This window comes from Pinus tabuliformis, chromosome 7, assembly GCF_031772625.1.
Source record: "Pinus tabuliformis cultivar Carrire ecotype Pingquan chromosome 7, CPIR1, whole genome shotgun sequence".
Lineage (NCBI taxonomy): Eukaryota > Viridiplantae > Streptophyta > Pinopsida > Pinales > Pinaceae > Pinus > Pinus tabuliformis.
This window is the reverse complement of record NC_142293.1, coordinates 230364152-230379305: the sequence shown is the minus strand read 5'-3', so window position 1 is coordinate 230379305 and position 15154 is coordinate 230364152.

Genomic DNA, 15154 nt, shown 5'->3' with positions numbered 1-15154 from the left:
ACAACCAACAAACTGAAAATGATGCTCAAAGGGGAGCTTATTCATCACAACCTACTCTAACAGTTTCATTCATCACCTGATCAAGTGAAATGAAACAACCAATGCAACCAAGTAAGTATCCCGTCTGTTGTTTGAATTCTCCACAAGTTCTCGCTTATGAACAACAAGAGAGATCTACTGAAAGGCAACTCCCATGATAACTCGGAAACAGATCCGTTGAATGATATGAATTCTCTATCCGCCTCCAAAAACACTGAATAAGGATCATGAAATTCAAGCATACTGGAACTTAGCTCATCTAATGGATTACTTCTCTTTTCCTCATACCATGAATGCAAACTTTGATCTGAGCCTTGTGATGAGACCTCTGCTGAAAATAACAAAGAAACTGACTGCCGGATCAAATTCATATCAGCACATGTTTCAAGCTCACATGTAGTCAATGGAGAAAGACTTTGACCGCAAACCTCATCCAAAACATCAGCTATTGGATCATGAAAAACTTGAAAAAATTGCTGTAATGTATCCATTGAAAATGTATGACATCCTTCTAGCTGTTCATCTTTTTCTTGAGAGATTTTACAAAGATTCTGCCTTATAACCTGAAATGCTTCGAAACAAAAGGGCATAGAATCTTCCTACATCATCAAATTATGTATTTCGGCTGCCATACCTTCATCTGTAATCTGCCCTTCAAGTTCATTTGGTGGCTGCAAATCTGATGCTATAGGCTGCTCAAGAATTTTGTTATCCGTCTCATCCTCAACATTAACATTGAGAAATTGCTGATTTGTGATAGGCTGTTCATTTGAAGATTTACTATGCAATCTACCCTTCAAAAACTGAAATGATTCAAAACAGAATGGTATGGAGTCACCTTGAATCATTAAATCATGTGTGTGCACTTCCAAGTCTTCGGCTGCAACTTGACAATCAATGGCATTTGGGGGTTGCAAATCTGAATATGAGAAGTCTTGAACAAAATCTTCATTGCTCTTAAGATGATTCAAAACAAGACTTGCTGACAACTGATTTCTAATTTCATGGTAGTTATCTCTTATGAACTGAAACGAATCAAAACAAAAAGGCAAAGATCCTTCACTTACTTCAAAATTTGCTGCACTCTCCTCATCAATGTCATAGCTGATATGTGATGGTTGAACATTGTATTCAAGCTGCTGAAAATGAACTTCCTCCTCCCACAAACTAACTGTTGGTTTATCTACAAGATTAGCTTCTGTTTGGAGAACATAATCATCGTCATACTCATCAAAATGAGGCAAATCATCACTATAAAACACATCATCAAGCATGCATGTCATATCAACAGATCTATCTTCTCCAAGATGATTAATAAGACAATCATCATCAAATCTATAACAATTGGCATCAGAAAGAAAATGATTTGAATCAGCAACTTGTTCTTCTTCAATCAGCGAGCCATGAGCTGGAACATCATAATCATTCCTTGTGTTGATCTTGTCCATCATCTTTTCCACTACACTTACCAAAATGTCAAGCTTTACCTCTAGAGATGTCGATTTTTCCGGATCTATGTTTTTCATCTCTTCTTCCTTCAACCTTGCCCTTCGGATCAGCAGATGAGCCTCTACATTTACTGCACTGTTCTGCATCTCGTGAAGTGTTGCAATATCCCTTTCTCTCAGCTGAAACTCCATCTCTGGATCAAAGGCACCCTGGTAGTGCAAGAGAGCAGATCTAGGAGTAGGCCTTATATCAATTGGGATCGAATAATAAACTTGGTTAAATCTAGCTGAAAACTGTTGTACTGTCTCCCCTGGTAGTCTTTTCAGCTGGTTATACTCTTCTACAATCAAGAAAAGGTTCTGCCCGATCATCCACCTGTCGAGAAAAACTTTGACAAACTGCTGGAAATCTGAGATGCTTGCATCAAGCAAGGCTTTGAACCAACTCTTCACTTTGGCTTGCAAAGAAAGAGCAAAAAGCCTAATACTAACATCTTCATCATCAACTTCAAAAAGATCTAGAAAATTCTCAAAATTCTGCACATGTTGCTCAGCGTTGATATTCTTACTCTCACCATCAAACCTCGGCAAGTATAGATCATAGTTTTTGGGGAATGCATGGAGAACAGAAGGTAAAACAAGAGGTTTATACCGATCTGGAATTTTACAAGGTGTAGGGGTATGTACAGCAGGTATAGGTTCATCACAAAATTCGCAAAAAGGATCTTGATCAAGCTCAAAGGCATGCAAATCTTTGGTATTCGCAATCTTCAAAGGGAAAGAATCAACTGCAGGCCGAGGATCTCTTCTCAAGCATAGTATACTTTGCAAAGCCTTCTTGACATTCTTGGGAAAAGAGAAGAAATAATTTATGACAAAGAACAAAATGTCTTGGATGAAATTCCAACTTAAATACCTGATCTGTTCATGTTGTCCTTTCATGTTTCTGCTGGTCAGGATCATCCTCCAGTGGAGTCTTTGGATCTGATCTCGGATTTAGAGTCACCAAGTGAATGATTTCAGCCTTTCAAGTGTCTGATCGTTGTCCACCATCAACAATCAGATCTGAACTTGATACATGTACTGGGGTAAAATGCAAATGAAGTGGCCATATTCACAAGCTCACGGAGATTGACTAAAGCAACATTTATCTACTAACGCTGATGTAAAACAAGAGCGTTTTCGAAGGCTACCTGGCATAACTTCAGGCTCCGTCTAAGACTTATGAAACAAACACATCAATCCACAGACAAGTTTGTTCTCCCCAGTATGGTCGCCAGTATGTTAGCGCTTGAAATTTCACCTCAGGCTGAGAAAGGTAAACCCCAAGGCTACATCAAACCATTCAGCCTCGTAGCTAGCCCTACGGGGCAGGAGAAGGCTCTCTCCGGTCAATCTCGGCAGATCTTCAATGGGATGAGATGACCAACAAGGTAACACTGATATTAGGCTAGTAAATTGATTAAAAAGGTTGATTTGGGGTTTTTTGGGTTTTTGGTGGCAAATTGAGGAATTGCAATTTTGGGTGCGGGGATTTGACAGAGTTTCTGCAGGGGGTTCCTTGGGGCGAGGTAGGAGACAGTGTTGATGCCTTTAATTGAGGTGAGTGGATGGAAAAGACCGGTGAGGAGCTAAGGAGAGCAAATAATACTTTGAATTCTCCTTAAACAGTAGAAAACATAGAAATTAAACAAATTTTAAAGCAGAGCATGGCAAGCATGAATTCTTACTTTAACACTTCATTTGTTTTATGTGCAGAAGTAAAAGAAAGGAAATGAGTCACATAACAAGCTTACAAGTACATTGAGAAACACACCATCAACACATGAGTCCACAAGAATCCCAAAGAGGACTGCAAAACCCTGGTCTTCCTTAGCCAAACATTGCAGAGATACAGTGAAATAATACAATAAGAGCTTCTCCCTCAAGAGTCCAACCTTCCAACCCCTGAAAATGATTAAGAAAATACATAATATAGGCAAGCCAACCTCTTCCCTTGCCTCTAGGGGTCGAGCTCATCCTTCTAGGAGCTGTTTCAACTAATTCTAAACTGAGCACTAAAATCTAGGCAGTCAAAACAACTTGCCTCTATAAGCTAGGAAACCAATTCATTCATTTAATATTTACCCTTTTCATGAATGAATCTTCTAGAAGAGTTAAACAAGAGTAAAAGTGTCTTAGAGTTACAAAAATTACATCAAAGATAATCATCTTCAACCCCAAAAAGTCAAACTGAGTCAAATCTGCGTTTTCTGGGCTGTACAGTGCAATCTGGCAAAAAACTGCCTGACAGGTCGCGCCCCCCTGCCTGACGGGTCGCGCCCCTTTGGATCTCTGTTTGAGGCACTTGCATGTGGCCAAATTGAGAAAAAGTGGGCTTGTTGGATAGGTCTGTGAGTTTACTTTCCAACCCAACTGGAATTTTTGAATTTGGAGTTCATTTGCCCTGTCAAAAACCAATTCTTCCAAGACAGCTTTCTGCAGTTCAAAAAAGTGGCAGAAAGTCAAATTTTTCATGTATTTTGACCTTCTGGAGGCCCAAAACTCCATAAAAACTTAAGTCCATCCATGGGCATATGTAACTTTGCATAACAAATCAGGAAATGCTGAGTTTTTGTGAAAAGGAGTTGCCATGACAAAGGGTCTCACCGGGGGTGAGACCCGTTAAAGAGCCAAAACCTGTAAATTACCAAAAAATGCCAAAATTACCCAAAATTCTCAAATTTTTTTGGGATTTGAGCTGTGGCTAGGCTATTGAGTGCCATGATCTTTGAGTGAAGCCTCAGCCAAGATACGAAGTGGATTGGTCTTCTTTTTCCCTTTTAGGGCCTCGGACAACCGCCTTTCAAACATCTTCATTTTGGCCTTGCACACATGCATTCTTGCCCAGTAATGGTTTTTCATGTTCCTCAAAAACTTTTTATCTTGGTTGGCCTTAGCCAACAACCTCTCCAAGTGTGTGTTCTCCTGAATGAGCATAGACTCTCGGTCAGCAGGCAATGGGTCACCGGGTCTTCTACGGTTCAAGGTTCGGTCACTACGAATCCTCCATAACTCATCAAGTGCTTTCTCCTCCTCCAACTGTTTGTTGCGCTGCTCCAGGTAGGTGATGGTCCATTGTGCACCCTCTAGTCTCCTCTGTACCTCAACCTCTGACACTGATGCTTGGTCATCACTCTGCTCATATGTTTCGGTTTCTGACATGTTTGAGGAGCAGAGTGGACAAAATGTACTGCTGTTTCTGCTTGTAAAAGTGCTGAACTCTATGCTGTTTCAAGGGGACAATGACATGAGGGAAATGTTAGGGGAGGGACCTCTTGCACAAGGAATTGGGAATATATGAATAACAGGGAATTTAGGGAATACATTGCAAACAAATATTTGCATATATACAGGCATACATGTACATAACAAGGATATAGGGAATCATTTACAAAATCACTGCATATAGGAATACATGTATAAACAGTGAACATAAGGGAATACATGTATGTAACAAGGGGACATTTGGAAACTTATTTACAAAACCTTTCACATATTCGCCAAGAAATTTTTATGTTTATAACATGCATATGGTGAAGCAAGAGTAGGGTTTGAGTTTTTGATGCTTTGGGAGGGGGAAAGGGTTTGCAATTATTTACAACATAGCATGGGGAAAATAGATATGAATGCAAATATGAGTAAAAAGGGAAGGAGGGAAACAATTTACCAAGGGGAATACCTTGAAACAACACAAACCCTAGCACATTTACACATTAACAATGCAGCCATATAGTGTCTTGTCACTTGCATGATTTGAGGTTAAAACACAAGCATGAGGGCTTACATTCATAACCAACCACCAAAATGATGTGTAGAGAGCCTACCTTGAAAAAATTTAACAACTTGTGGTTCCTTGGCAGCTCACTGGCAAAGTTCTGTGGAGAAATCCCCAACGGGTCGCGCCAGTGTAATTTTTGCACTGGCAGAGGGTGCCTGACGGGTCGCGCGCCTCTGACGGGTCGCGCACCTTTCAGGAGGCTTTTGGAGGCCTTCCCAGTGTCAGAATCAGGTGCAGGATAGCTCGTTGGAAAGGTCTTTGAGTCTACTTTCCAACCCAACTGGAATTTTTCAATTTGGAGTTGATTTGACCTGTAAAAAGTCAATCTCCCAAGATTGGTGAAAAAGTGCCAAATGAGGCTGCCTGAAGGAAGAGTGCTGTTGCAGTCAACTTTTGAATGCCTTTTTCAACCCCAAATTGAGCTCATGATAGCTCATTGGAAATATCTTTGTGTCTAGTTATCATTTTATCTATCAAGAAAATCATTTGGCCAACCAAGCTAGGAGAAAACTTGATTTTCCCAAGGTCACTTCAGAGGTGTCTTTGATTCTCCTGAGGAACCGATATTCTTGACATTTCTCTCAAACCATGACACCTATGTAAAAAGTGAAGGAGATTTTTCTTCCTTGCCATGTTGTAAGCAAAAACCTCTCTCAGTTTTTAAAAATTCATCTCTGATTGCTCTGAAACATTGTTTGAGTGAAACTTATCCCGATGTGTGGAACAAGGAATTTTGTCGAAATGGAGAAAAATGAAGGGGATAGGGGGCTTCTAAATTCTTGGGGAAATTTTTGGGAGTGGGGAGGGATGTTAGGAAGCAGGGCAAAGTGGAATCTCAGAGATTGAGCGAGGGGAAGGGGTCCAAAAGGGCAAAACACAGGCCAAACCTAGAAAATTGCCAGGTTGTAACTAGAAACTAGGGTTTGTGCAAAAATGAGGATTTTAGCGGATCTAAGGGATGGGAAGTGTTTTATAAGGTACTTTAAGGATGGGGGAAGGTGTATTAACATCAAGAAACAAGTTTTGCCGCTAATTTGACCGTCCAAGAGGAATTGGCTTCAAAACCCTAGGAGAGGGAAATGACCTTGCCTAGGCACAACTGAAGCATGAACAAGATGTAAAATGACTCATTAGACACTGACATGATAATGACAACCCTATGAATGATGATAGACTCAGTTGAATGATGACATGGACCGCCATTTGGACAACTTTAGAAGGAGTAAAAGCAAACCCTAGACCTAATGCCTAGTGACCAAATTTTGCTTGAAGACTCACTGAAATGACAAAATTTGACCTTGACACTTCAAAATCACTTTTTAAGAGCACGTTTGATCACTGGAGGAAGGCTGGAAAGACTGACACTAACATCTCCCACCAGGACTGCTCAACCAAGAAATTGCGCAATCATGGGCATCAGTTAGCTGCTCAACCCAGAAATTGTGTAATCCTTCTGGGTAGCCAACCCAGCTCCCTCCCAGAAATGCGCAAATTTTCCCCTCAGTTGAGCAGGTTGTTGCATGTGTCATAGAGTTGACCAGTTCCACTCGAGATCGAGAAAACTTGACTTGCATGCAAGGGCAACTTTTACCCGGAATAACAAAAAGCAACATGCAAAAAGCATCCCTAGATTTTAGCGAGCTATTTTTAGCAGCTGGATGTTACATGCAAAGATCATTTTAGAATCTTTCCTCCAAGTGTCGCTTTTTCCTAGATTTGTGGCATGTGCGTCATGAGCCTAAAACTTATTTATTTGACGCTTCAGAGCTCACTTTTTCACATCGATCTTCAAGCTCTGACATCCCACAACATATTCAGGAGTCTTCGACACATCAAGCTCAGCTATTGACGGGTAAGTCGACTTAACTTGTCTTTTGCAGCATTTCTGTCGCTTTTTGTGTTTTGGCTTGTGTGAGTGTTGTTTTCTTGATTTCTATGAACAATTGTTGTCGTTTACATGCATACTAGCTTGTACTAGTTCCGTTTCAGTTTTCGTTAGCATCTCACTACTGCCGCATGCATGAAACTGTTTTACATGAACGATCGTCGATTCGGCGACTCACTTCACCCACATGCGTGTTGTTCCGTTTTCTAAATCTTTCATTCACTATTTGCATGCATGATTATTCACTCCTGCTTACACTCGATATCGCCATGCATTCACATTCACATTTGCTTTCAGTTGCCCCTCAGTGGGGCTGGGTAGCCTTGGCTCGGACTCTGCCTCACCAAGACAACATTACGCAATCCTAAGAGGGAAGGCTTTGTCTTCCTCTCATAAAATGCGCATTTTTGCCCAGTGATTATCCTCCAGTCTTGCATTGCGTAATTCTGAGGTACAGTCACTACTAGCCCAAAAAATTGTGCAATGCAGTCACTGGGCTTGCAACCATTACCATATGAAATTACGCATTGCGCAATTCCAGTAGCCAGCCAGCCTTCCGAGACAACCCAGACTGCCTTTTGTGCAGTTCTGGCACCCAGTCTCCTAGCCTCCCAGGAAAAATTGCGCAATCCTTGCCAGTCAATCCCCAGGTATGTTGCATGTCGTTCCTCAAGTTTGCTTTGATTTTAGCTGACAGATTTCTTGCCATATATGTCGCTTTGTCTCCAGATCTAGTAGGTGTTTGTCCGCCTCTTAGCATTTCAGGATCAATGGCCTCTAAGAGAGCAAGATCAAAGGACACTAACGAAAGTGCAAATGGAGTAGTAGTTGAGTGAGTGTCTACAAGTCTGTCGACTATGAAGACACCAAGCTGATTGTAGACAAGGACATCAAGTTGAAATGGCAAGAGGTAAATGATGCATTTGCAGGCACATTTGGTGAAGACCTCGTAGACCGCCAAGTCTATGTGAACATCCACAAGTCCGCCTTGTACTGGATTGCATGCAGGTATCCTATGCTCCCATGCGCGGACATGATACATTGGATCGTCTCGCACATTGATCTTGAGATGATGGCATTGAGCAGTGTCAACAGGATGGAGATTGCTACCTTCAGGGCACAGAATTATGAACATATGTGTCATATGTCGAAGCCTGTGATCACCATGGAGACACCCTTCAGCCTACCCAACAACAATGCCAACTCTAGAGATATCTTGAAGAACTGGGTGAAAGAGCTAGCTAAATTCAGGATGAAACCCAACCAGGTCTACAAGACGAAGATACTGTGTAAGGTGTATCAATACTTAGTCATTTTTGCATGTCGTCTGTATGGCCAAGAAAGCATAGAAACTTTCCCACATAATTGGGTGATTGCATTGGACCAACTGGCCAGAGAAGGTAAAGCATGCAACTGTTCCGACATGTTGGCCCACCAGCTGAAGGAACAGGCAACAAGGGCTCGACAACTGCCCAAAGGTATGCAAGCAAAAATCTACATGTTCGCTTACATCTTGGATGGAATCTGTGCCCGTTAGGAGTTCCGGGCTTGAAGTGCACATGGACATCGACAAAGACCTCTGTGAACACTTATTGTAAGATGTTGTCTGAATGCAGCTTCAGAGGAGTTATCAAACAACTATCCGATCATTTTGTCACCCCTGTTTACAAGATGATATTTGAACAGGATCCACCCTGCATGTCAAAGGCAGCAATGGAGGCATTGATCGATATAGTTGATTGGTATGCCTCACCGTCTGACACCTTCATATGGATGTACAACGTGGAGAAGCCTCCACATGTTCTACCGAAGTTTGCCTTAGACAAACTCGTCATGCAGGAAGTATCATGTCACATCTCGACAGGATTGTCAGCTAGGCTGCACTGGAAGAAGAAGGCACCTTAGGCCTTCTCTTCCATTGTAGATCGGGTTTTACGAGATACAGACTTTCAAGCATGCAGATGTCAAAGAATAAGATATCAAGAAATATCCATTCGACGCCCGAAGTTACAATCTATATGACCGACGTTGTCTTGTGAAAGACCATTGCACGAGAGTATAATTTAACTAGATCCATGGGGCATGTCATTGGGCAGAGGAAGACCCATGGAGATATTCTTACAGCTTCTCTAGACTCAATGAACCAGTCGGCCTCGCTGTGGAATGGGTAGCGAAGCAACATGAAGTAGCATCCCGGAGAGCACCAGAAGCAACAGCAACAGAGGTAAACGTATCAGTGCACGACAAGGGCAAGAGAAATATTATCGATAGCATGGAGGAAGAGCAAAGCTACAAGTTCTAAGCAGACCCACTCGTGCAGAAAGCAACTATTACACAATAATTTATCACTGTCCTCATCGCAATCCTTTTGTTGTGTCATGTGTCAAATAAACATGTTTATACCTTCCCACCAATGTAAGAAGATTAAGCAAATGCTCTCTGATGCTGTAAATTGACCCTCATTCCCTAAGTTTCTGCCTCGTCGTGAGTAAATCCTTAATATACGCGACGATCCCATGTCATAAATGGTCTCATCGTGACTCCATCACAGGTGTACATCTGTTTCCCGCGATGGTCGAATTTCTAGGCCCGACGCGAGGCTATGAGTTATATATCGCGACGATGGGTCTCCCTGCATTGCCTCCTAGTGTTGCCATCGCGGAGACTTAGTTTACGACTAGCGATGATCCAGATTGGGCGAATTTGTTCCAACAGTCGACCTTCTGGATGTCTCTAGACCTGGTTGTTGGGTCAGTTTGGGTTGCCTTTCCCCCTCTGGAATGGTAGTTCCGTCTTTTGTGCTACCTTCCTTGAGGATAATCTCCCTCTCCCTCATTTCATGGAGACTCCTCCTATAAAATCACTCACCATTGCTATGATCTGCTAGTTCTGGAGTTAGTAGTTCTTTTTGGTTGGGTAGTGCTGCTAGTGCTTTTGAGTTTGATAGATAGATGGTGTGAGTTTGAAAAGTGTGGGATTGTTGATAGCTTGTGGAGGGTTGTGGAGTGCCCTTAACTTTGTGTTAAAACTATGAGTGAGAGAGAGACATTGTATGTTGGGAGATTTATCCTTGAAGAGTGAATGCTTGAGAAACATATTGGTTGGATGCTCTGAGAAGGCTTGCGACGTCAAGACTTGGTTGTAAGCTTGCTCTTGATTCATTATTAATACAATCAATGTTGTTTTCATATGTCTTGTATGTAATTTACTTGATAGCTCATGACTTCTTGAATTTGTGAGTAAATAGATCATTGTTGTTTCCCAGTTACGTGCTTTGTTGTTTTCTTGTGTTGTTTCAGGTTGATTGCTCATTGAGGAGAAGGAAATGGAAGCTGGAGTAGTGCAACGGAACTTCATCAACCACCGGTTTCAGGTAGGCCTCCAACGATTATTGTTTAAGGAAAACAATTGTTGATCTGTCTTTGATGTGATTAGACCCACTCTAGGGCTCGAGGGGTTGCCTCGGTCCGCAGAGGGAACACTTTCCTGCATCACAAGTTGGCAACTCTGCTGGGGAGTCTATCCTATGTTTTTCTCTTCTTCGCTTTTGCTTGATTTTGAGTTAGTGTCTTTTAGGTTTTGGGATTGAACCATCAGTATTTTGGGTTACCTGGGTCGATCTGAGAAATACCTTTATTGCCTGTAAGGATAGACTGGTCGTTGTTTGGGAGTTTTCCTTTACCTTTCATTGTTTTTAAGTTCGTTGCTAAAAAAATTTAAACAGTCGCGCCGACGTCGCGTTGTCTCTGTTTTGGAAGTCTGTGCGTCGCTGAATCCTGTCGCACAGTCACGACGATTTCAGAAATCGGCCCGTCATGTGAAAGACGTGCACTTTCCCGACGACGTCACTCTGTTGCTACGGCTAGTGTCTGATCGGCACTAGTTGCTTGTGTTATGCCCGCGACGATTCCTGTAGAATTGTTTTTCTCAATTCTGCCTCCTGAATTCATCAGTCTGGTTAATCCCTTTCTGTCTTTCTCTTATCTGTTAGTTTGTTTTAATTGCTTTTAGTTAAGGTGCTTATTCTTCGGTTTCATTGAAGTGAATCTTGTATTTTTGGGCTTTGTGACTTGGTTTTTCAAGTTTTGAATTATTTGGCTTGGTTACTTGTCTGTCCAAAGATTCATCCGCAACCCTCCTGTCGGTTTGCTTGAGGTTTTTTCCATCGCTTGTTTCTTGCTGATTGGTGTTTAGTGTTATTTATTGGACCAATTTTTGTGTTGATTCAATTTCTTCACTACTAGACACAGATTACAGTTGTTTGGATCAATCAGTTTCACGCTTGCTTATTTGTTTCTTTAGAATTCAAAGCTGTCAAAATCAAAAGATTGCATTCATTAGTATGCGAAAGTGAAAGTGCATTTTGCATTCCAAGTTTTTCATGTTTGAAAAATTAGAAGGCAAATTTTAAATCTCTCATTAGTAGTATCGATGCACTGTAGGGATTGATGTGTTTATACATTGTGTCTCTTGAGTGACTGCATTTCCTGATCTTGGTTTTGTCTTGGTTTGGGAATGATCTCTCTACCCTTCTGTAAGTAGGAGTTCATCGAAATGAAATATGCTTTATTCATTCTAGTTGCATCCTAGGTTTTGATATACATATGGTAAGGCCTGGAAATTGAAATATAATTCAAGATCAACTCTAAAATGAACTGAATAAACCTAACAACGCATTGGAACATAACACACATTATTTAGAGGTCTAGTCTAGAGACATGCTCTGACGTCGTTAAACCTAGTCTCTTTTGTTTTCACTTAAGGTTGGGTGATTCCTCCTTCCGTGATCCAATAGCTGCTAGTACGGACTTGCGCTCCCAGTACCGTCGAGTATATGTTGGGAGACCCCACTAGGTTATCATCCTATATCCTTAGGAAGCCATGTCTGCCGCCTTGCAAACCATAACACACCAAACACAACATTCGGGAAGATTGACTGCCGTACGGAAAGTCCTTGGTTTTCATATGATTGCCAAGGTGTATATGCAGTTTTACGGATTGTTTGGTAAACCTTTTGCCTAGTTCTCCAGAGTAGTCACTTTCTTTCCTTTTCGGACTCCCTAAAAGAAAAGGTCCATCTAAGCACTTGTCCTTTCAGGCTCATTAAACCTCGAAAGCGATAGAGTCACCTTTTCGTCCTTTTCTCGACTCTTGAAATATGAAAAGGTCAGGTTTTGTTCCTGCGTCATAAAATTTACTACCCATGAAATATTCCTGGTAACAGTTCAAGTTCTTCGTTAGAGTCCAAGTGTTTTTCAGGCTCGTTCCTGATGGCAACATTCCCAGAGTCTACCGGCCAAGGTCTTCCCCCAGATGGAAATCCTGGTCCGTTTCTGCCATTTGGAAATGCCGGTGCTCCGTATATGGAAACATTGTCTTTGCTTGGGTTAACCATCGGTATGCCCGTTTGGTTGTTTTCGACCTCAGTGGTCCTAAGCGTCATGACTCCTGTTCCACCGTCTCCCTCATCTGAACCATGACATGTTGATTCCAAGGTTGATCCTACGCTTTCTTCCCCTATTTCTTCCTCCTCATCTCCTCCTTCGCATGGTGAAAGTTTCACATCTAGTGACCAGGAGACTAAGAAGAAGAAGAAGAAGAAGTCTGATAAGCGCGAGGCCGCCCGTGCAACTATTTCTCTGAGTATGTCACCAGTCGTGACACCTTCTGGTCCTCCGCGGAAGGTTAAGTTTCCTTGTAAATTGTGCAAGGGTGACCATCTTCTTCGTGATTGTCCTGGCATTCCTAGGGTCTTGGAAGTATGGTCTCATGATCTGGCTCGTCCCTCATCATCCTCTGAAGCTCATGACGATGCTACCCTATCAACTGGCAGCGGTAAGAAGAAAGGGAAGATTCGATTCCCCTGTAGACTGTGTGAAGGAAACCATCCCCTTCACCTTTCTCCACTCATGGATAAAGCTTCCGTTGTTTTGGAAAGTCTTACAGCTTCTTCACCTAAACTTCCCGTTGGTTATCAGAGGCTCTCTTCAGATCCTCTCTCCGTTGACAAAGAGATTGACTTAGATTCCTCTCTTGTCCGTCCTTCTCTTCCTAAACCTGGCTGTCCTCAGCCTGTTCCTGACCAGCCATTGGTCGGAAAGAGTGTCAACTTGGATTCACCACCCGTTGATCACTTTGTTCTGGAAGAGCATCATGATTACAATGCTCATGTTCTTCTCGTCTCGTCAGATTCTCCTGAGTCCGAGAATGACCCTCCTATCCCAGCTGATTCAGAGAGTCCTTCTTCGGTTCCTGTTGAGCATGGGGGCAATCATACGATACCCCCACCAAGTAGTTTAGTCGTTTCCTTCGACTGGAGTCACTTGACTGCTTTCTGCCTTCCATCCTATGTGCCTTTTCAGATTACAGTACATGCCTATGATAAGGCAATACCTGGCACTGTCTTGGATGAGGGTGCATCGGTTAGCCTCATGCCTTTCACTACTTGGCAAGCTTTGGGCTCCCCACAGCTTGTGCCAGTCACTTAGAATCTGTTGGCATTTGATGAAGGAACCAGTCAACCTTTAGGGATCCTTCCGAAGTTCCCTGTGACTTTGGGAGGCAAAACCGTCTATATAGATGCGATGGTTGTCCAAGGTGCTTTCGATTTTAGTCTTCTCCTTGGCTATGATTATATTTATGCCATGGGGGCTCTTGTTTCTTCGCTTTTCCATGTGGTTTGTTTTCTGCACAATGGAAGAATGGTGACTATAGATCAATTGTAATTCTTTAGTCCCCCGGTTCCTCCTGTGCAGCCATTGTCCCCTATCGGTTCTTGCTTGCAAGCTGTACCTTCCTTGCCACAAGTCAATTATGTGGCCACCCATTCCATCTCCACCTCTACTGATGATCATGCAGATGGTCTCGTACATCATGTACTAGGGGCATTGGAACCTGATCTGTCATTGGTGTCTCATGACATTTGTTCCTGCTGGAGCATGTTTCTTCCGTCCCGTGAAGACCTCTTGGGAGCCATGTTCTCATATGGCCCATGAACAGTTCCGAGGAAAGTTCTTGTTCCTGTGTCAACTCCGTTAAAAAATGAAACCAGGAGTCTCGAGGATAGTTTTGATCTTGTGTCGACCTCGTTAAAAAATTAATCAAGGAGTACGAGGAAAGTTCTTGTTCCTGTGTCAACCTCGTTAAAAAATGAAACAAGGAGTCTTGAGGATAGTTTTGATCTTGTGTCGACCTCGTTAAAAAATGAATCAAGGCCGAGGAAAGTTTGTTCCTACGTCAACCTCGTTAAAAAACGAAATCAGGGGTGTGGAGCATAGTTCCTTGTCTTGTGTTAAGCTCGTTAAAAAATGAAACAAGGAGTCCCGAGGATAGTTTTTCCCTATGTCAACCTCGTTAAAAAATGAAACAAGGGGTGTGGAGCATACTTCCTTGTCTTGTGTCAAGCTCATTAAAAAATGAAATAAGGAGTCTTGAGGAAAGTTCTTTATCTTGTGTCAAGCTCGTTAAAAAATGAAACAAGGGTTATGAGGATAGTTCTTTTACTATGTCAACCTCATTAAGAAAATAAAATGAAACAATTCCCTTTCCAAATCGAGTCTTTGATTAAGATTTCGTAAAATCCAACTTGAGTCTTTCCAAGATCTTGAAAGTGAACCTTCATTCCATCGACCTCGTTGAATGCAATGAAGCTTGGGGGGAATGTACCTCGATTTGCATCATTATGCTAGGGGCATGCGAACTTATAAGAAGCATATTTTTTCATTTCAAGCTTGTGTAAACATGAAACCGAATCCAAGCAGAGTTCTCCATGGTTCAAGCTTGTGTAAAACTGAACCCATACCCGATTTACACCTTGTGATTGCCGTTTTTATCTGCTGAATTCTACTAGATGAGCCTTGGTTGTTTCATTCCATCGCCACCATCTCTTTGGCCGATCATATGCTTTCACTTGGTTGTTTTTCCTTTCCTGAGGAACTGCAGCGATGAGTGGTTTTATTAGCT